General features: G+C 43.5%; 1 protein-coding gene across 1 annotated transcript in view; it reads left to right on the top strand.

Annotated features, from left to right (window-relative positions):
- The first annotated feature begins 749 nt into the window (after nucleotides 1-749).
- LOC110493892 (E3 ubiquitin-protein ligase RNF182) overlaps nucleotides 750-21207 on the top strand; it is a 31983-nt gene continuing 11525 nt past the window's right edge. The window contains exon 1 of the mRNA XM_021568457.2: nucleotides 750-1058. The gene's annotated coding sequence lies outside the window, so the exon portion shown is untranslated. The remainder of the gene's footprint in view (nucleotides 1059-21207) is intronic.

The following is a 21207-nucleotide window of genomic DNA, read 5'->3' as shown; positions in this document are numbered from 1 at the left end:
TCCGGTGGGCCTGCTTCTTAGTCTGGGTGAATACCATCACGTGGTCCTGGAATGCCTGTGTCAGCAGGGCTGAGAAGCACAGACATAGACACAGGAAACAAACACAAAACACACACAGGCAGGAGACACAACAAGAGACACACATGCACAGACTGGTGACACACCCACAGTTAGTCAAGATTGCTACATGTATCAGAAAGTTCAATGTTCACCTTTTTCAACCTCATGGTTTTCCATTTCTGTTCAATGGAAAATGACGATGGAAAATGACAAAGATGAAAAAGGTGAGCAGTGAACTTTCAGCTACATGTTGTACTTTACTTCACAATAACTCAGCACTGTATTGTGATAGTTGTCCAGACAACTCACCGCCCACAACGGCCTTCTTGTCTCATTCCCTGGTTGGTAGGTGATCAAATACTTATGTCATGCAATAAAATGCTAATTAATTACTTAAAAATCATACAATGTGATTTTCTGGATTTTTGTTTTAGATTCCGTCTCTCACAGTTGAAGTGTACCTATGATAAAAATTACAGACCTCTACATGCTTTGTAAGTAGGAAAACTTTCAAAACCAGCAGTGTATCAAATACTTGTTCTCCCCACTGTACATATCCTGTACAAAAACAAATTGTGATATGAGCATTTCAATTGCAAACAAAACATATATTTGCATGCAGAGATTTATACAGCCTACCACTGATTGACAGTGAAATTGAATGGTTCTGCCACAGGTTCTGCTGTCTCCAGCCATAACAGACCACAGCCACGCTTGACCGTTGAGTCTTGTGCAGTTTAGCTGCATGCAGCTTGCACTTGGTGTTGTTGCCACAGCAACCACTGAAGATAAATCTGTGCAGGTCTTGATGCTACGGTGCTCGCGCTACCGCATTGAAGGGGAGATAGCAGTCCAATACGGGCAGATGGGACCTCAAGATCCACAGTGACTCACCGACAGGGCGCGACACTAGATAACAAGGGAAGAAGAAATGTGATGGCGATAAGCCTCGGTTACCTTGGACCTTGACGTGAACACACTGGGAAGACTGTCATACGGTGAGCCAGGTTTTTCGTCCTACACTTTCCTATCAAAGGCGAGTGCACATAACTGCGGCGATATGTGATTGTTGGATTAGTCTAATGTAGGCTACTGAATGTAAATGAGGCTTGTTGCAACTGGGTTATATTCAATTTCAATATGCATAACAAATTGTCACACGTAGTAGGCCTATGTTCTATCTAACAAATACATTTACATTTTCTATTATAGGCCTATAGGTTATTATACATGAGTATAGGTTACATATCTGTCATTTAGCAGGTGCTTTTATCCAGTGACTTAAAGTCATATGTGCATACATTTTACGAAGGGCGTTCACAGGAATCGAACCACGACCCTAACGTTACTAGCACCATGCTATATCAACTGAGCTACAAAGGACCACATGGTATTAAGATTGAATTCAAACGAGGCTTTTCAAATACAGCCTACTCCAAATAGATAGGGCTGCCATTTGTTTTTCTTGTTGGGAATTATCATGCATTAATTTATGCAACACAACAGGCTAATAAAAACAACCACAGCAACAACAACGTTTGTAAAACATGTTTATGCTGAAATAAATATGTAGCCTATGAATAGGTTAGAATCAGCCCGGTCAGTTTAGTTGCCAAAACTAAATATGGGGTCCATTTTAAAAGGCGTTTTAAAATCTCCTGAAGTGACTATAGTGAAATTATATTGCAACAGGAGTTCCAGAAGCTTGCTTCTGATCAAAACTGGTTGTCGGATTGTACAATTTTGACAGACATGCCCACCTAATTAGAATAGGCTATTGTTTTAAATCTTCATAAGCCTTCATTGGACATGTTTTCAATCACAAAGTAGTAGTTTCCGTAGTGCCTAAATTGTTTTAAAATGGTTAAATATAAAAAGTTCAATGTCTTAGAGAAATGTCAACAGGAATTTATGTAAATACTTGGACAGGTTTGAAAAATGTATCCCCAATAACTAGAGCATCTAAAACCGTTTTAAGTGTCATTATTTGAAACAATGTGTTGGAGGAGAGGGTGGACTCAGTAAATCACTGAATTATTGATTATTTTATTTATAGCAGCTTTATATACAACTATTTTGAAAGGGAATTTGATGAATGTATACAGGTCCAGCAGTACATGTCTCACAATGTTGTGAATCAGCACACATCTACAGATGGCGACTGTTAACTTGATCACTCTTTTCCCGTTGAGGATTTTCCTGCTGCACCAGGAAATTCAAATGAGGAAGTTCAAATGCGGCCTGGGGTGATCTAGCGATAAGGCACCCTGCGCACATACAGTATGGGGCTACCCTGTTGGCGTGGGTTAGATTCAGGCCCATTCCTTCTGGCACAAATATCTCATTGCCCACGATTGACTTGATTAAGTTAAACATTTCAAACATGGACAGTCCAGGAATATTTTACCCCCGATCTTAATAAGAAATTACCTTACCAGACACTTATGGATATCATAAATAGGAAACAAATCAAATAATAACAATAGGCTACACCAAAATGAGTAATTCATGAAAGTGTCTGGTAAATTGCCACAGTAGATTAACTGTGGTATACGAGGAAATTATTTTTTCTATTGTACGGAATGCTTGTCAATCGCTTTTAGTCTGTTCAAAAAGAACTAAGTTGTGATGACAACACCAACCAGAGGGGGAACATATATTGACAGACTTCGGCTGCAAGTGTAACACGCAGGATATGAACCCGGGTCTCTACATCTTAGACCATTTAGACTCTTGGGCTGAGGGCAGACACTGGTTTTGAAGTTCGCAAGTGGGGTTACCTCATCACGTGACCATGATTGACTCATATCCAGTACGCAAGCAGGGCTAGGTAACACTGACATCTTTTAGGGAGCAGTAATGAGGTGACCAATAATGGTTGCAATGGAGATCAGCTGTGCGGGTGGATTTAGCGGAGATTGATGGTTTAACTTCTTGACGCACCCATCCCTTTAGCGGGATCATTTTCATCAACACCCACTGAATTGCAGAGCGCCAAATTCAAATTAAATTACTAAAAATATTTAATTTTCATGAAATCACAAGTGCAATATAGCAAAACACAGCTTAGCTTGTTGTTAATCCACCCGGCGTGTCAGATTTCAATACAGCATAACAAGCGTTTATGTAAGAACATCTCTCTCAGTAGACAAAATATTACAAACAGTAGCAGCCAAGTAGATTGGTCACGAAAGTCAGAAAAACAATAGATTAAATCGCTTACTTTTGATGATCTTCGGATGTTTGCACTCACGAGACTCCCAGTTACACAATAAATGTTCCTTTTGTTCCATAAAGATTATTTTAATATCCAAAATACCTCCATTCGTTTGGCGCATTATGTTCAGAAATCCACAGGCTCGAGCGGTCACGACATCGCAGACCAAAATTCCAAATAGTATCCGTAATGTCCACAGAAACATGTCAAACGTTTTTTATAATCCTAATCCTCAGGTTGCTTTTAAAATATATAATCAATAATATATCAACCGGGACTGTCAGTTTTTCTATATGAGAGGGAGAGACAATGGCTGCCCCACTCTGTTGCGCAAGCAAAACTCTGCGAACACCCAGCTATCCACTGATGCAATGTTATCTTTCTCGCTCATTTTTCAAAATAAAAGCCTGATGTCTAAAGTCTGTTGACACCTTGAAGCCATAGGAAAAGGAATCTGGTTGATATCCCTTTAAATGGAGGCAAGGCATCCAATGGAACAGAGAGCTTTCAGGAAAAACAGCACTTCCTGGTTTGATTTTCCTCAGGTTTTCTCCTGCAATATCAGTTCTGTTATACTCACAGACAATATTTTGACAGTTTTGGAAACTTTAGTGTTTTCTATCCTAATCTGACAATTATATGCATATTCTAGTTTCTGGTCCTGAGAAATAGGCAGTTTACTCTGGGAACGTTATTTTTCCAAACATAAAAATAGTGCCCCCTAGCTTCAAGAGCTTAACAACATTTAATGAGCCCAAATGATTGTGACATTATCCAATACATATATACAGTATAACAGAACTGATATTGCAAGCGAAACCCTGAGAAAAATCAAACCAGGAAGTGGCTTCTATTTTGTTGACACACCCATTGCCCCATTTATAGGGATATCAACCAGATTCCTTTTCCTATCGCTTCCTCAAGGTGTCAACAGTCTTCAGACATAGTTTCAGGCTTGTATTTTGAAGAATGAGCCAGAACGATAACATCGCGTCAAGTGGTCACATGAGTTTTGCTCGCGCAACAGAATTTGGACAGCTATTGTTTTTTCCTCTCCTACTGTGAAAGACATTTGGGGTTGATATATTATCGATTATATGTTTTAAAAACAACCTGAGGATTGATTATAAAAAACGTTTGACATGTTTCTGTGAACATTATGGATATTATTTGGAATTTTCGTCTGCGTTGTCGTGACCGCTCTTTCCTGTGGATTTCTGAACATAACGCGACAAACAAACGGAGGTATTTGGATATAAAAATAATCTTTATGGAACAAAAGGAACATTTGTTGTGTAACTGGGAGTCTCGTGAGTGAAAACATCCGAAGATCATCAAAGGTAAACAATTAATTTGATTGCTTTTCTGATTTTCGTGACCTAGCTACTTAATGCTTAGTGTACATAATGTTTTGTTATGCTATCGATAAATTTACACAAACGCTTGGATTGCTTTCGCTGTAAAGCATAATTTCAAAATCTGAGATGACAGGTGGATAACAAAAGGCTAAACTGTGTTTTGCAATATTGCACTTGTGATTTCATGAATATGAATAATTTTCTTTGATTATTATTTGACTGTGGCGCTATGCTATTCAGCGGTTGCTGATGACAATTATCCAGCTTAAGGGATGGGTAGCGTCAAGAAGTTAATGTAGGGCTCATAAAAAGTATTTAATGTATGGTTAATCAGGCTCAGGTAACATCAGATTTGAATTTTCATATTTCTATGTTTTATAATGCTTTTGAATGACACTTCCGTTTTTTTTGCGAGGAAATTCCTTGGTTAACCGGGAGAAAAGTGATTTATTCTCAGGATAGACCATTTGTAAAATCCAGAGAAAATATTAAACCCTAATACAGACACACCCACCCACTCATCCACCTTCAACCTCCCTTCAACAATACGTTCATTCCATTATCATACCAATCTGTCCAACTTAACCTCCTTTAATCCCTCCGTCCATTAGGACTTTTATCCCTGTATCCTTACTTTATTTATCTATCCAGTCATAAGATAATTTTTTATAGCTGTATTTTTTTATTAAGAAATAAATGTTTGGTTGAAGTAAGGGATAAACACTTTGGATAAAATAATGTTTTTAGATGTATTTTCAACTTCAACAATGGCTCATTGTCTTCTGTGCTCAATTATTACAGTTTTGCATACAGTGGGGCAAAAAAAGTATTTAGTCAGCCACCAATTGTGCAAGTTCTTCTGCTTAAAAAGATGAGAGAGGCCTGTAATTTTCATCATAGGTACACTTCAACTATGACAGACAAAATGAGAAGAAAAAAATCCAGAAAATCACATTGTAGGATTTTTTATGAATTTATTTGCAAATGATGGTGGAAAATAAGTATAATAAGTAACAGAAAAGCAACCTAATTGAAGTTCAACAACAGGTTGAAATTGAGTGGAAAACATGGTCGTTGTGAATGTTGTTTCAAAGCCAAACACAAGGAAAGGGACAGCGCTTTCTAAGGTGATGGTTATTTCAAAACACCCATACACATATTAGAGCATATGCATACACATAGGTCTACAGTATATATGAGCCCAAGGCCCCAAAATAAACTGAATTAAATGATTGTCCCATTTATACTATACATAGCCTTCTTTCTTTAATTTTTTAAAAATGTGTGTGTATTGTTTTTATTGTTAGGTATTACTGCTGTTGGAGCTAGAAACATAAGCATTTCGCTGCACCTGCGATAACATCTGCAAAATATGTGTATGCGACCAATAAAATGTGATTTAATTTTGATTTTAATAGCCTACCGCATAATACATTACAAAAATAACAACCTATATTTAAGATGTCTTTGGTAGACCAATCCGCCTTTGAGTGTGGACTGTGTCATACATACTGGATGGACTGGTTACCTTATGCTACACTCCAAACTTTCTATCCATGATGCTGCATGCTCCTCGAACAGTGGTCGATGCATGGAGTGAAGTAAGTGTTCTTATAAGCCCAAACATTCCTATATGCAATCCTGTGTGAAAGCAGAGTTTTGATGGTTGTCATTAAAAAGAGGAGGATCCCAGCCTTCTACTGCTACGATATTTATTTCTCAGCTGATAATATTAAGGGCCTCCCGAGTGGCACAGCGGTCTAAGGCACTGCATCGCAGTGCTAGAGATGTCACTACAGACCGGGGATTGATCCAGGGCTGTATCACAACTGGCTGTGATCGGTGGTCCCATAGGGTGATGCACAATTGTCCCAGCGTCGTCCGAATAAGGGGGGGGGTTTGGCCAGGGGTGCTTTACTTGGCTCATCGCGCTCTAGCGACTCTTGTGTCGGGCCGGGCGCCTGCAGACTGACCCTGGTCGTCAGGTGAACAGTGTTTCCTCCGACACATTGGTGCAGCTGGCTTCCGGGTTAAGCGCTCTGGTGTTAAGAAGCGTGATTTGCTGGGTCATGTTTCGGAGGATGCATGACTCGACCTTTGCCTTCCAAGTCTGTTGCGGTGATGAGACCAGATCAAAATTGGGGAGAAAAAGGGGGTAAAAAAAAGATACATACACTACCGTTCAAAAGTTTGGGGTCACTTAGAAATGTCCTTATTTTTGAAAGAAAAGCACATTTTATGTCAATTAAATTAACATCAAATTGATCAGAAATACAGTGTAGACATTGTTAATGTTATAAATTACTATTGTAGCTGGAAATGGCAGAGTTTTTTATGGAATATCTACATACGCGTACAGAAGCCCATTATCAGCAACCATCACTCCTGTGTTCCAATGGCACGTTGTGTTAGCTAATCCAAGTTTATCAATTTAAAAGGCTAATTGATCATTAGAAAACCTTTTTGCTATTATGTTAGCACAGCTGAAAACTGCTGTCCAGATTAAAGAAGCAATAAAACTGGCCTTCTTTAGACTAGTTGAGGATCTGGAGCATCAGCATTTGTGGGTTCGATTACAGGCTCAAAATTACCAGAAACAAAGAACTTTCTTCTGAAACTTGTCAGTCTATTCTTGTTCTGAGAAATGAAGGCTATTCCATGCGAGAAATTGCCAATAAACTGAAGATCTGGTACAGCGCTGCGTACTACTCCCTTCACAGAACAGCACAAATTGTCTCCAACCAGAATAGAAAGCGTCGGAGGCCCTGGTGCAAAACTGAGCAAGAGGACAAGTACATTAGAGTGTCTAATTTGAGAAACAGATGCCTCACAAGTCCTCAACTAACAGCTTCATAAAATAGTACCAGCAAAACACCAGTCTCAATGTCAACAGTGAAGAGGCGACTCTGGGATGCTGGCCTTCTAGGCAGAGTTGCAAAGAAAAAGCCATATCTCAGACTGGCTAGTAAAAAGAAAAGATTAAGATGGGCAAAAGAACACAGACACTGGACAGAGGAACTCTTAATACTGAAGGCCAAATTAAATATTTTATTATTTTTAAATATATATTTTATTACACCTAAAGGGGTCCTAAAACTCTAAATCAAATAGCTAAATGATATAAAACAATTCCATATGTTAGCTAATCCTAAATTTCCTAGAAAACAATGCCCAACGGTATAAAATCTTTATAGACACTTTGTATTGAGGACAAAAAGTTAATTGCTTTGCCACATTTTTTGCAGTATTACTTTAGTACCTTGTTACTAACAGGATACATGTTTTGTAATATTTTCACTCTGTCAATTAGGTTAGTATTGTGGAGTAACTACGATGTTTTTGATCCATCTCCATTTTTTTCTCCTGTCAAAGCCACTGTTTTAAAGTCACCATTGGCCAAATGGTGAAATACCTGAGTGGTTTCCTTCCTCTCCGGCAGCTGAGTTAGGAAAGACTCATATCTTTGGAGTGACAAGTCGTATTCAATACACCATCAAAAGTGTAGTTAATAACTTCACCATGCTCAAAGGGATATTACATTACTACTAATAGGTGCTTTTCTTTGAAAGACATTGGAAAACCTCCCTAGTCTTTGTGGTTGAATCTGTGTTTCAAATTCATTGCTCGACTTAGGGACCTTACAGATAATTGTATGTGTGGGGTACAGAGGTAGTCATTCAAAAAGCATGTTAAACACTATTATTGCACACAAGAGTGAGTCCATGCAACTTTTGTGACTTAAGCAAATTTGTACTCTTCAACTTATTTAGGCTTGCCATAACAAAGGGCTGGAATACTTATTGACTCAAGACATTTCAGCTTTTCATTTTTAATAAATGTGTAAAAAAAATATGAAAAACATAATTCCACAATACTTATGGGGTATTGTGTGTAGGCCAGTGAAAAAAATACTACATTTAACCCATTTTAAATACAGGCTGTAACACAACAACATTTGAAAAAAGTCAATGCATACGAGTGTGAAATGTTCTAGCGGATTATTTGCTGTTTCTTTGTCTACTACAAATGCATAAAAAGGCTAGCATTAAAAGCAATTGCGGCCTCCTGGATTATCGGGCCTCCTGCCCTACTAGGCCCAGAGTTTGCTGTACTAGACTCATTGTCTCCAGACATAGTAAACCTGCAGCCCCTAGACTGCCAGGCGTTCAGCCTCCTGCTCTACTAGGAAAGTTTAATGTGCTAGGTTCTCAGTCCTCAGCCCTCTTAGGCCCTTGGTTCCTAGCACTAGGTCCTCAGTCTCCAGCTATACTAGGTCTACTGTCTCCAGCACTAAGCGTCCCTCAGTCCCTAGTCCAGGTGGGTCCTGCCCGGCTAGGCTCAGAGTTACCAGTTCCTCCTGTAGGCCCAGAGCTCTACCACTCTACTAACTCTCAGCCAGTTTCCCTGTCAGGCCCAGAGCCAGTATCCCTGTCAGGCCCAGAGCCAGTTTCCCTGTCAGGTCCAGAGTCATTCTCCCTCTCAGGTTCACAGTCAGTTTCCCTGTCAGGTTCAGAGTCGCTTTCCTGTCAGGCCCTAAGTTATCAGCACTAGGCTCCCAGCCCTCAGTTCTATACTGAACAAAAATATAAATGCAACAATTTCAAAGATTTTACTGAGTTACAGTTCATATAAGGAAATCAGTCAATTTAAATGAATTCATTAGGTTCTAATCTATGAATTTCAAATGACTGGGAATGCAGATTGTCACACCCTGATCTGTTTCACCTGTCTTTGTGCATGTCTCCACCCCCCTCCAGGTGTCGCCCATCTCCCCCATTATCCTCAGTGTATTTATACCTGTGTTTTCTGTTTATCTGTTGCCAGTTCGTTTTGTTTTGTTTTGTCAAGCCTACCAGTGTTTTTTTTCCCCATGCACCTGTCTATCTCTAGTTCCTTTTTTTCCCGGTTTTGACCATTCTGCCTGCCCTGACCCTGCCTGCCGTTCTGTACCATGTCACACCACCCTGGATTACTGACCTCTGCCTGCCCTGACCCTGAGCCTTCCTGCCATTCTGTACATTTCGGACTCTGCTCTGGATGACTGACATCTGCCTGCCTTTGACCTGTCGTTTGCCTGCACCCGCTTTTGTAATAAACTTGTGTTACTTAGAAACTGTCTGCTTCTGGGTCTGCTCCTGAGCCTTGACACAGATATTCATCCGTTGAAACATGAGGTGAAGGCAGCGGATGAATGGCACGACAATGGGCCTCAGTATCTCGTCACGGTATCTTTGTGCATTCAAATGGCCTTTGTTAAAAAGCAATTGTGTTCGTTGTTCGTAGTGTATATGGCTGCCCATAACAAACCCAACCGCCACCGTGTTCACAATGTTGATATCACAGGAGGCTATACTAGCGCTGGGCTACAAGTTCCCTGCCCAGCTAGGTTTGCAGCATCCCGCCATACCTGGCTTGCAGTCCTCAGCCTTAGTAGTAGGTTCCAAGTCCCCTGCCCAGTCAGGCTCTTGGCTTCCTGCACTGGTAGGCCCTCAGCCCCCTGACCTGGGGGACCCACTGTCTTCAGTTCTGGGGGGCCGCCCGCCTCCTTCACTCCAGCTCTTGCACCTGGGGAACCACCTGACCTCGTCTCTGGGCCCCAGCCGGCCCCTGCCTCCAAAACTTTGATGAGCCTCGCCCAGGGGTCCCCATCTGCACCACCATGGGAACCATCGCTTTCAGCAGTGGTGAATGAGTCACCAACCTCAGCAGCAGCCAATGAGCTGCTAACGAAAGTTGTGGCCGGCATGCCATAATCCTCCGCCACAGCATGCGAGCGACCACCTCTAGCCTTGGTCATCCTCCGGCGTCGTACTCATCGCCCCACTGGCCCTACACTGAGTTTGAGAATAATCTGCCACCCCCGTGGCATGTTTTTTAATTAATTAATTTTTTATTTAACTAGGCAAGTCAGTTAAGAACAAATTATTATTTGCAATGACAGGCTACCCCGGCTAAACCCTCCCTTAACCCGGATGATGCTGGGCTAATTGTGCGCCGCCCTATGGGACTCCTGATCACAGCCCAGGATCAAACCTGAGTCTGTAGTGACGCCTCTAGCACTGTGATGCAGTGCCTTAGACTGCTGCGCCACTCTTTCCCACAAAAAATGGGGCGGCCCAAGACTGCTGTGTCTCTGTGGACTGGCCTCACGGGGCAGCCCCTAACCCCTTTACGTGCACTGGAGCTGTCACCCTCCTGGCCCCCATTATCCTCTAAAGTGACACTGGCTATCAGCTCCCCCTGTAGTTTGGCCAGACCAACGCAAAGACTGGATCCCACCTTTTCTGGTCCCATCGCTGCTCTGCCGATCTGTCCTGTCTGTCCTGCCGGATAGGCGCTAGGGGTGTGATGGTAATTGAATAACCATGTAACTGACGATTATTGGTGAAGACCGTCATGAATATACAATAACTGTCAAAACTGTTTAAATAGGCACATGTTCAAAGTGGATGGCCTTTGAAAATGTCCCGATTTCAATATCTGGGGAATAATCTGATTTTCCCAAGCACATGAATCTCTCACCTGAATCGCCACCATCCTTTACGGTCCATCATGTCTTCTCCATTTTCCGACCAGTACATTAGCAGCATGAGAGAAGTTTGTACGGGATCTCTCTCCATGCTCACTCCATGTGGACTCATGTTGCACTCCTGAGAGAAATGGCATGAGAGAAAAGTCAGTTGATAGCTTGGACTGGATGCTGTGTACAGGTTAATGGCTCGGACTCAGGTTTGAGGGCGTGAGGCTAAAACTGTTCTTGGTCAAATTAACCCTTCCATGCATCTAGATACCATCTGTGGTCACCTTCACCATAACCTCGAGAGAGGACAGACCAGAACAGTTGAGTTAATGGCATTTCTGATTCAGGAAATCCAGACAAATGATTCACTGTATGACAAACTATTACTCTACCAATATTCTTAGTACAGATTTGTAAGACAAACATCAAAGAGAATAACAAGACACAGTTGAAACCATTTTTTTATTGGCTAATACTCCCCTATCATCTTGGCGGTCTCACCGCAGAGTTACAGGGTCAGGAAGTTAGAGGGCTAATCCTTAGGGAGAAATTCCGACCATCCAGCAGACCCAATCTGGTGAGATTTGTATTGAAGCAAGACAATAACAAAATAAAACAACAACAGCATATAGAACTCCTTATCCTCCTTTGGACACATGACTCACATCATGATTCATGCGTTACAAAAAAACAACAACCCTTCTGATTAAATAAATAATAAACAAATCAGAATAACAAATAAACCCTTAAATCGATAAGGAAATAGACTAGAGACAGATGTCCCTCATTCAGGGGCAGAGCTCTCTCTGTCCTTCTCGTGGTCCGAATCACAGATAGGACTATTGATAAATTATAAACTTCTAATTATTAGTGTTTACATTTAAATCTCACCCAATGTCTCTAGCCTTTCTAGTGAGGATGATCAGGCTTCACCAGAAAGTCAGAACAGAGGCCAGGGGTCATTCAACCCCATTAAGTGAGTATTAAGTGAGTATATTTCCCTTTTCTTTCCCTGTAACGCAGACATATGTGCAGCCAACACTTGTACAATAGATACTTCAGAAAATGTCATTTGTGTAGCCTTGAAGGTGCATCCTTTCTAACCCGTGAAAAACTCACTAAAACCAAAATAAAAGACCCCACACAATAAATCAAACACAGTATTAACGCCACTAACAAATACTCATAACAGGTGGGTTGTGTGTGGGTGCTGGCGTGTGAGGTAAAACGTATGGTAAAATGGCCTTACTTAATTTGGGCGCTCCCTTAACAGCTGGGAACCTAGATAGTGTATAGTATACAGTCTCAATAACTTTTCTCCTAAGGCACCTGCCTCAGGAAGCCTTTCAAAGGGAGAGATACAGAATCATTGGTAAACATGTAAAAAATAACTTGTTAGCGGACATTCCATCAGTCCTGGAAGAAAGAAAATAAACATGTACTTAGTTTTCACTATGCTACATTTTAGTCAGTCCCCAAAAAATTATAATTCTCAAAATTACTGCATCTTGGGCAGGAAGCATGCGCATCCAGAATCATACTTAAGACACATCAGATAGTTAAGGATTCACATGTGAGGTCATGTGCTAAACAGTGAGTAGTAAAGATGAAGACTAAAAGTGGTTAAAGTAGTAGCCTGCAATCAGGAAAAATTCCAGGTAAACAGCAAGTGTCCAGATAAAAATATTTAATAAATATTAGATGACGCTTACCCAAATACACTTGTCTAAATTAATGGGTCATATGAAAGAAATGCTATAACCCCAAGCCACATCTGAATGGGTCTCTATAGAAGGTGTTAACGGTACAATATCAAAAAAAGATATTGTGACTATTTAAAAAAAATAATATATACAGTGCCTTGCGAAAGTATTCGGCCCCCTTGAACTTTGCGACCTTTTGCCACATTTCAGGCTTCAAACATGAAGATATAAAACTGTATTTTTTTGTGAAGAATCAACAACAAGTGGGACACAATCATGAAGTGGAACGACATTTATTGGATATTTCAAACTTTTTTAACAAATCAAAAACTGAAAAATTGGGCGTGCGAAATTATTCAAAAGACCTGAGACTGGGTCGGAGATTTGTCTTCCAACAAGACAATGATCCAAAACATAAAGCAAAATCTACAATGGAATGGTTCAAAAATAAGCATATCCAGGTGTTAGAATGGCCAAGTCAAAGTCCAGACCTGAATCCAATCGAGAATCTGTGGAAAGAACTGAAAACTGCTGTTCACAAATGCTCTCCATCCAACCTCACTGAGCTCGAGCTGTTTTGCAAGGAGGAATGGGAAAAAATGTCAGTCTCTCGATGTGCAAAACTGATAGAGACATACCCCAAGCGACTTACAGCTGTAATCGCAGCAAAAGGTGGCGCTACAAAGTATTAACTTAAGGGGGCTGAATAATTTTGCACGCCCAATTTTTCAGTTTTTGATTTGTTAAAAAAGTTTGAAATATCCAATAAATGTCGTTCCACTTCATGATTGTGTCCCACTTGTTGTTAATTCTTCACAAAAAAATACAGTTTTATATCTTTATGTTTGAAGCCTGAAATGTGGCAAAAGGTCGCAAAGTTCAAGGGGGCCAAATACTTTCGCAAGGCACTGTAATATGTACAAGAACAATATTCATAACGATATCAGTGATAGATGAGTTAACGGAGACGCTGTGAGTCGAGAAGCAGGTGAAACATTTAATAACACAACAAACATGAAACAAGACAACATAACAGTGGCGTTTGCGCATGAACACAGGAAAAATACTGACTGAGGAAGGAACCCAAGGGAGTGACAGATATAGTCCAGTTGAGTATCATGATGATCTGCAGGTGCGCGTAGTGATGGATGCCATGTGTGTGTAATGATGGATATCAGGACCTGTGGTTAGTATACCGGCAATGTCGAATGCCGGAGGGGAGGAGCAGGAGTAGACGTGACAGTACCCCCCCCCCCCCCACCGACGCGCAGCTCCTGCCACAGGATGACACCAGCCAGAGGGACAACCCAGAGGATGAGGAGCAGCCCGGTCTGTGCGGCAAAGGTGGAAATCATAGATAATGTTGGGATCCAGTATATCCTCCACCGGAACACAACACCACTCAGGAACCAGGAACCACCGGCCTGAGAAGGGAGACATGAAAAGAAGGTGAGATACGGTAGTCCCCTCGTTGACCCTCTGGAGAACCTTGAATGGTCCCACAAACCGGGGGCTCAGTTTCTTGCAGGGCAGGCGGAGTGGGAGGTTCCTGGTAGAAAGCCAGACACGATCCCCAGGCTGGAACACAGGGGTCGCACTGCGATAGCGTTCTGCCTGTTCCTTTTGATGGTGGACGGCTTGCTGGATTCTCACGTGAACATCGCTCCACACTTCTGCTTGTCGGAACCACTCATCAACCGCAGGAGCGTCGGTTTGGTCCGGGGTCCACAGTGCCAGGGCCCAGAACACACTGCAAGGGGGTCAACCCAGTGGAGGAGTGACATAGTGAGTTCTGGGCATGCCCACTCTCCCTGCCGGTCCTGACAGTGACTCCTCAGGAACCTCCCCAGCTCCAGGTTCATCCTCGTCACCTGCCCATTGGACTGAGGCTGGTACCCGGAAGTGAGGCTGACCGTGACACAGAGCTTCTCAATGAAGGCACTCCATACCCGCGATGTGAATTGGGGGCCACGGTCAGAGACAATGTCCTCCGGGAAGGCCATAATGCTGGAAGACCTGCTGGAAGAGTGCCTCAGTGACCTGGAGAGCAGTAGGAAGACCAGTAAGAGTGATTAAACAACATGATTTTGAAAATCTATCCACAACCACCAAAATGGTGGTGAAACCATCAGAGGAGGGGAGATCAGTAACAAAGTCAATGGATAGATGGGACCAGGGATGCTGAGGTGCAGGAAGGGGAAGGAGCTTCCCTGCTGGAGCGTTCCGGGGGGATTTGGTTTGGTCACATATGGAACAGGAGTTGACGTAGCAATTGACATCTTGTGCTAAGGTGAGCCACCAGTATTTCCCAGAGATGGATTGGATAGTGCGAGAAATACATGTATGTCCAGCGACAACAGCTGTGTTTGCCCACAGCCCACAGCCGGACCCTCATCAGCCGGACCCTTATCCCTGTAGGAATGTAAATGCGCTCGGGAGGACAGTTGGATGCGGGCCCCCTCTCCAGAGCCTGGCGGATGTCCACATCTTCATCCCAGGCCACAGGAGCTACAACTCGGGAGGATGGTATTATAGGCGCATTCTGGACAGGACCATCTCCCGAATTGTAGAGGCGGGACAGGGCATCGGCCTTGGTGTTCTTTGAACCTGGGTGATAGGTCAGCGTGAAGTCAAACCTTGTGAAGAAAAGGGCCCACCTTGCTTGGTGTGGATTCAGCCTTCTCGCTGTCCGTATGTCCTCCAGGTTCTGATGGTCAGTGTGAATGACAAATAGTTCCTTGGTGCCCTTCAGCCAGTGTCTCCACTCCTCTAATGCCATCTTCACCACCAGGAGCTCACGATCACCGACGTCATAATTCCTCTCTGCAGGGGACATTTTCTTAGAGTAAAAAGCACACGGGTACAACTTCTATGGATTACCCTGTTGTTGAGACAGAACTACCCACACGCCTACCTCTGAAGCGTCCACCTCCACCACAAAGGATATCGTTGGATCTGGATGTTTGAGCGAAGGGATGGAGATGGAACATCCCTTGAGTAGACAGAAGTCCTCGTCGGCTGCTGGTCTCCACAACAACCTACGGGGGCCTCCCTTAAGGAGAGAGGACTGGCAACAGAGCTGAAGTTCCTGATGAAATGGCGGTAGAAGTTGGCAAACCCCAAAAACCATTGTTACTTCCGGCGCCGACAGAGATGGCCGCCTCGCTTCGCGTTCCTAGGAAACTATGCAGTGTTTTGTTTTTTTACGTGTTATTTCTTACATTAGTACCCCAGGTCATCTTAGGTTTCATTACATACAGTCGAGAAGAACTACTGAATATAAGATCAGCATCAACTCACCATCAGTACGACCAAGAATATGTTTTTCGCGACGCGGATCCTGTGTTCTGCCTTTCACCCAGGACAACGGAATGGATCCCATGCAGCGACCCAAAAAAAACGACTCAGAAAAAGAGGGAAACGAGGCAGTCTTCTGGTCAGACTCCTGAGACGGGCACATCGTGCACCACTCCCTAGCATTCTTCTCGCCAATGTCCAGTCTCTTGACAACAAGGTTGATGAAATCCGAGCAAGGGTAGCATTCCAGAGGGACATCAGAGACTGTAACGTTCTTTGCTTCACGGAAACATGGCTCACTGGAGAGACGCTATCGGAGGCGGTGCAGCCAGCGGGTTTCTCCACGCATCGCGCCGACAGAAACAAACATCTTTCTGGTAAGAAGAGGGGCGGGGGCGTATGCCTCATGGCCAACGTGACATGGTGTGATGAAAGAAACATACAGGAACTCAAATCCTTCTGTTCACCTGATTTAGAATTCCTCACAATCAAATGTAGACCGCATTATCTACCAAGAGAATTCTCTTCGATTATAATCACAGCCGTATATATCCCCCCCAAGCAGACACATCGATGGCTCTGAACAAACTTTATTTGACTCTTTGCAAACTGGAATCCATTTATCCGGAGGCTGCATTCATTGTAGCTGGGGATTTTAACAAAGCTAATCTGAAAACAAGACTCCCTAAATTTTATCAGCATATCGATTGCGCAACCAGGGGTGGAAAAACCTTGGATCATTGTTACTCTAACTTCCGCGACGCATATAAGGCCCTGCCCCGCCCTCCTTTCGGAAAAGCTGACCACGACTCCATTTTGTTGATCCCTGCCTACAGACAGAAACTAAAACAAGAGGCTCCCACGCTGAGGTCTGTCCAACGCTGGTCCGACCAAGCTGACTCCACACTCCAAGACTGCTTCCATCACGTGGACTGGGACATGTTTCGTATTGCGTCAGATAACAATATTGACGAATACGCTGATTCGGTGTGCGAGTTCATTAGAACGTGCGTTGAAGATGTCGTTCCCATAGCAACGATTAAAACATTCCCTAACCAGAAACTGTGGATTGATGGCAGCATTCGCGTGAAACTGAAAGCGCGAACCACTGCTTTTAATCAGGGCAAGGTGACTGGTAACATGACCGAATACAAACAGTGCAGCTATTCCCTCCGCAAGGCTATCAAACAAGCTAAGCGTCAGTACAGAGACAAAGTAGAATCTCAATTCAACGGCTCAGACACAAGAGGCATGTGTCAGGGTCTACAGTCAATCACAGACTACAAGAAGAAATCCAGCCCAGTCATGGACCAGGATGTCCTGCTCCCAGGCAGACTAAATAACTTTTTTGCCCGCTTTGAGGACAATACAGTGCCACTGACACGGCCTGCAACGAAAACATGCGGACTCTCCTTCAATGCAGCCGAGGTGAGTAAGACATTTAAACGTGTTAACCCTCGCAAGGCTGCAGGCCCAGACGGCATCCCCAGCCGCGCCCTCAGAGCATGCGCAGACCAGCTGGCTGGTGTGTTTACGGACATATTCAATCAATCCCTATACCAGTCTGCTGTTCCCACATGCTTCAAGAGGGCCACCATTGTTCCTGTTCCCAAGAAAGCTAAGGTAACTGAGGTAAACGACTACCGCCCCGTAGCACTCACTTCCGTCATCATGAAGTGCTTTGAGAGACTAGTCAAGGACCATGTCACCTCCACCCTACCCGACACCCTAGACCCACTCCAATTTGCTTACCGCCCAAATAGGTCCACAGACGATGCAATCTCAACCACACTGCACACTGCCCTAACCCATCTGGACAAGAGGAATACCTATGTGAGAATGCTGTTCATCGACTACAGCTCGGCATTCAACACCATAGTACCCTCCAAGCTCGTCATCAAGCTCGAGACCCTGGGTCTCGACCCCGCCTTGTGCAACTGGGTACTGGACTTCCTGACGGGCCGCCCCCAGGTGGTGAGGGTAGGCAACAACATCTCCACCCCGCTGATCCTCAACACTGGGGCCCCACAAGGGTGCGTTCTGAGCCCTCTCCTGTACTCCCTGTTCACCCACGACTGCGTGGCCACTCACGCCTCCAACTCAATCATCAAGTTTGCGGACGACACAACAGTGGTAGGCTTGATTACCAACAACGACGAGACGGCCTACAGGGAGGAGGTGAGGGCCCTCGGAGTGTGGTGTCAGGAAAATAACCTCACACTCAACGTCAACAAAACTAAGGAGATGATTGTGGACTTCAGGAAACAGCAGAGGGAACACCCCCCTATCCACGTTGATGGAACAGTAGTGGAGAGGGTAGCAAGTTTTAAGTTCCTCGGCATACACATCACAGACAAACTGAATTGGTCCACTCACACAGACAGCATCGTGAAGAAGGCGCAGCAGCGCCTCTTCAACCTCAGGAGGCTGAAGAAATTTGGTTTGTCACCAAAAGCACTCACAAACTTCTACAGATGCACAATCGAGAGCATCCTGGCGGGCTGTATCACCGCCTGGTACGGCAACTGCTCCGCCCACAACCGTAAGGCTCTCCAGAGGGTAGTGAGGTCTGCACAACGCATCACCGGGGGCAAACTACCTGCCCTCCAGGACACCTACACCACCCGATGTTACAGGAAGGCCATAAAGATCATCAAGGACATCAACCACCCGAGCCACTGCCTGTTCACCACGCTATCATCCAGAAGGCGAGGTCAGTACAGGTGCATCAAAGCTGGGACCGAGAGACTGAAAAACAGCTTCTATCTCAAGGCCATCAGACTGTTAAACAGCCACCACTAACATTGAGTGGCTGCTGCCAACACACTGACACTGACACTGACTCAACTCCAGCCACTTTAATAATGGGAATTGATGGGAAATGATGTAAACATATCACTAGCCACTTTAAACAATGCTACCTTATATAATGTTACTTACCCTACATTATTCATCTCATATGCATACGTATATACTGTACTCTATATCATCGACTGCATCCTTATGTAATACATGTATCACTAGCCACTTTAACTATGCCACTTTGTTTACATACTCACCTCATGTATATACTGTACTCGATACCATCTGCTGTATCCTGCCTATGCTGCTCTGTACCATCACTCATTCATATATCCTTATGTACATATTCTTTATCCCCATACACTGTGTATAAGACAGTAGTTTTGGTATTGTTAGTTAGATTACTTGTTGGTTATTACTGCATTGTCGGAACTAGAAGCACGAGCATTTCGCTACACTCGCATTAACATCTGCTAACCATGTGTATGTGACAAATAAAATTTGATTTGATTTGATTTGATAACCCCTTTATGGTATTTGGGACTGGCCATGACTTGATCGCATCTACCTTCTTGTCGTCCATCCTCATTCCCTGGAGGGCTGATTTGGTAGCCTAAGAAGGAGACAGCCCTCTGATGAAATTGACACTTCTCAGCCTTGACCTACAGGTGGTTAGCCAGGAGGCATTCCAGGACTGCTCGAACGTGAGTGATGTGATCCTCCAGGGTAGCCGAGTAGATCAAGATGTCTTCGATATACATGACCACCTGGAGTCCGAGCATGTCCCTGAACACCTTGTTAACTTCACTAGGGTAGGGGGCAGCATTCGGAATTTTGATGAAAAGCGTCCCAAATTAAACTGCCTGCTACTCAGGCCCAGAAGCTAGATAAGATATGCATATAAATAGTAAATTTGGATAGAGAACACTCTAAAGTTTCCAAAACTGTTAAAACAATGTATGTGAGTATAACAGAACTGATATGGCAGGTGAAAACCTGAGGAAAATCCAACCAGGAAGTACTATTATTTTGAAAGGCTGTTTTTCCATTGAAAGCCTATCCACCATACAAATACGTAGGACCCCGTACACGATCTCTATGACTTCCTCTACATGTGGCCAGTCTTTAGGCATTGTTTCAGGCTTTTACTCAGAAAAATGAGGGAGATACTGCACTTTCAATGAGTGGACAGGGGAAATTCCCAGACATGAGCCAAGTGTGTGATCGGGACTGCGCCTTTCTTGTTTCTCTTTTCTTCGTATTGACGAAGCTTTTGTCCGGTTGAAATATTATTGATTATTTATGACAAAAACAACCATTAGGATTGATTTTAAACATTGTTTGACATGTTTCTACGAACATTTATTGTACTTTAAAAAAATGTTTTGTCTGGATGTTGAGAGCGCGCATTGTGCCTTTGGATTACTCAACTAAACGCACCACAAAACTGAGGTTTTTGGACATAAAGAGGGACATTATCGAGCAAAACAAACATTTATTGTCTAACATGGAGACCTGGGAGTGCCACCAGATGAAGATCATCAAAGGTAAGTGATTAATTTAATCGCTATTTCTGACTTGTGTGAGCCCTCTCCTTGGCTGGAAAATGGCTGTATGGTTTTCTGTGACTAGGCGCTGACCTAACATAATCGCGTGGTGTGCTTTCGCCGTAAAGCCTTTTTGAAATCGGACACTGTGGTTGGATTTACAAGAAGTTTATCTTTAAATGGTGTATAATACTTCTGTTTGAGGAATTTAAATTATGGGATTTCTGTTTTAAATTTGGCGCCCTGCAATTTCACTTGGTGTTGTCGAGGTGGGATGCTACTCTCCCACTGGTGCCAGACAGGTCAATGAATACCTGGAACACTGACAGAGCATTGGCTAAGCCAAATGGCATCACCAAGTACTCGTAGTGACCACACATCCTGCTAAACGCAGTCGTCCACTCATCGCCCTCCCGGATACGGATGAGATTGTAAGCACTCCGCAGGTCCAGTTTGGTAATAAACCGGGTCCCGCGGAACTGTCCGATGGCTGCTGGCAACAACCGGAGAGGGTACCGATACATTGTGATAATCTTATTGAGGGTGAGTGGTTGGGTGATGTGTGTGATTTGTTCCAGATCCTAATGGTCAACTATCGAGGGCTTGAACCGGAAAAGGAGAGGAGAGTGGATATGAGATGATATTAAGAGAGGAGACAAGGGTCTGGTCAATAAAGTTTGCCGTGTCTCCCTGGAATCCACTA

The sequence above is a fragment of the Oncorhynchus mykiss genome, chromosome 17 (assembly GCF_013265735.2).
Source record: "Oncorhynchus mykiss isolate Arlee chromosome 17, USDA_OmykA_1.1, whole genome shotgun sequence".
Taxonomy (NCBI): domain Eukaryota; kingdom Metazoa; phylum Chordata; class Actinopteri; order Salmoniformes; family Salmonidae; genus Oncorhynchus; species Oncorhynchus mykiss.
This window is presented reverse-complemented; position numbering and strand designations above follow the sequence as displayed.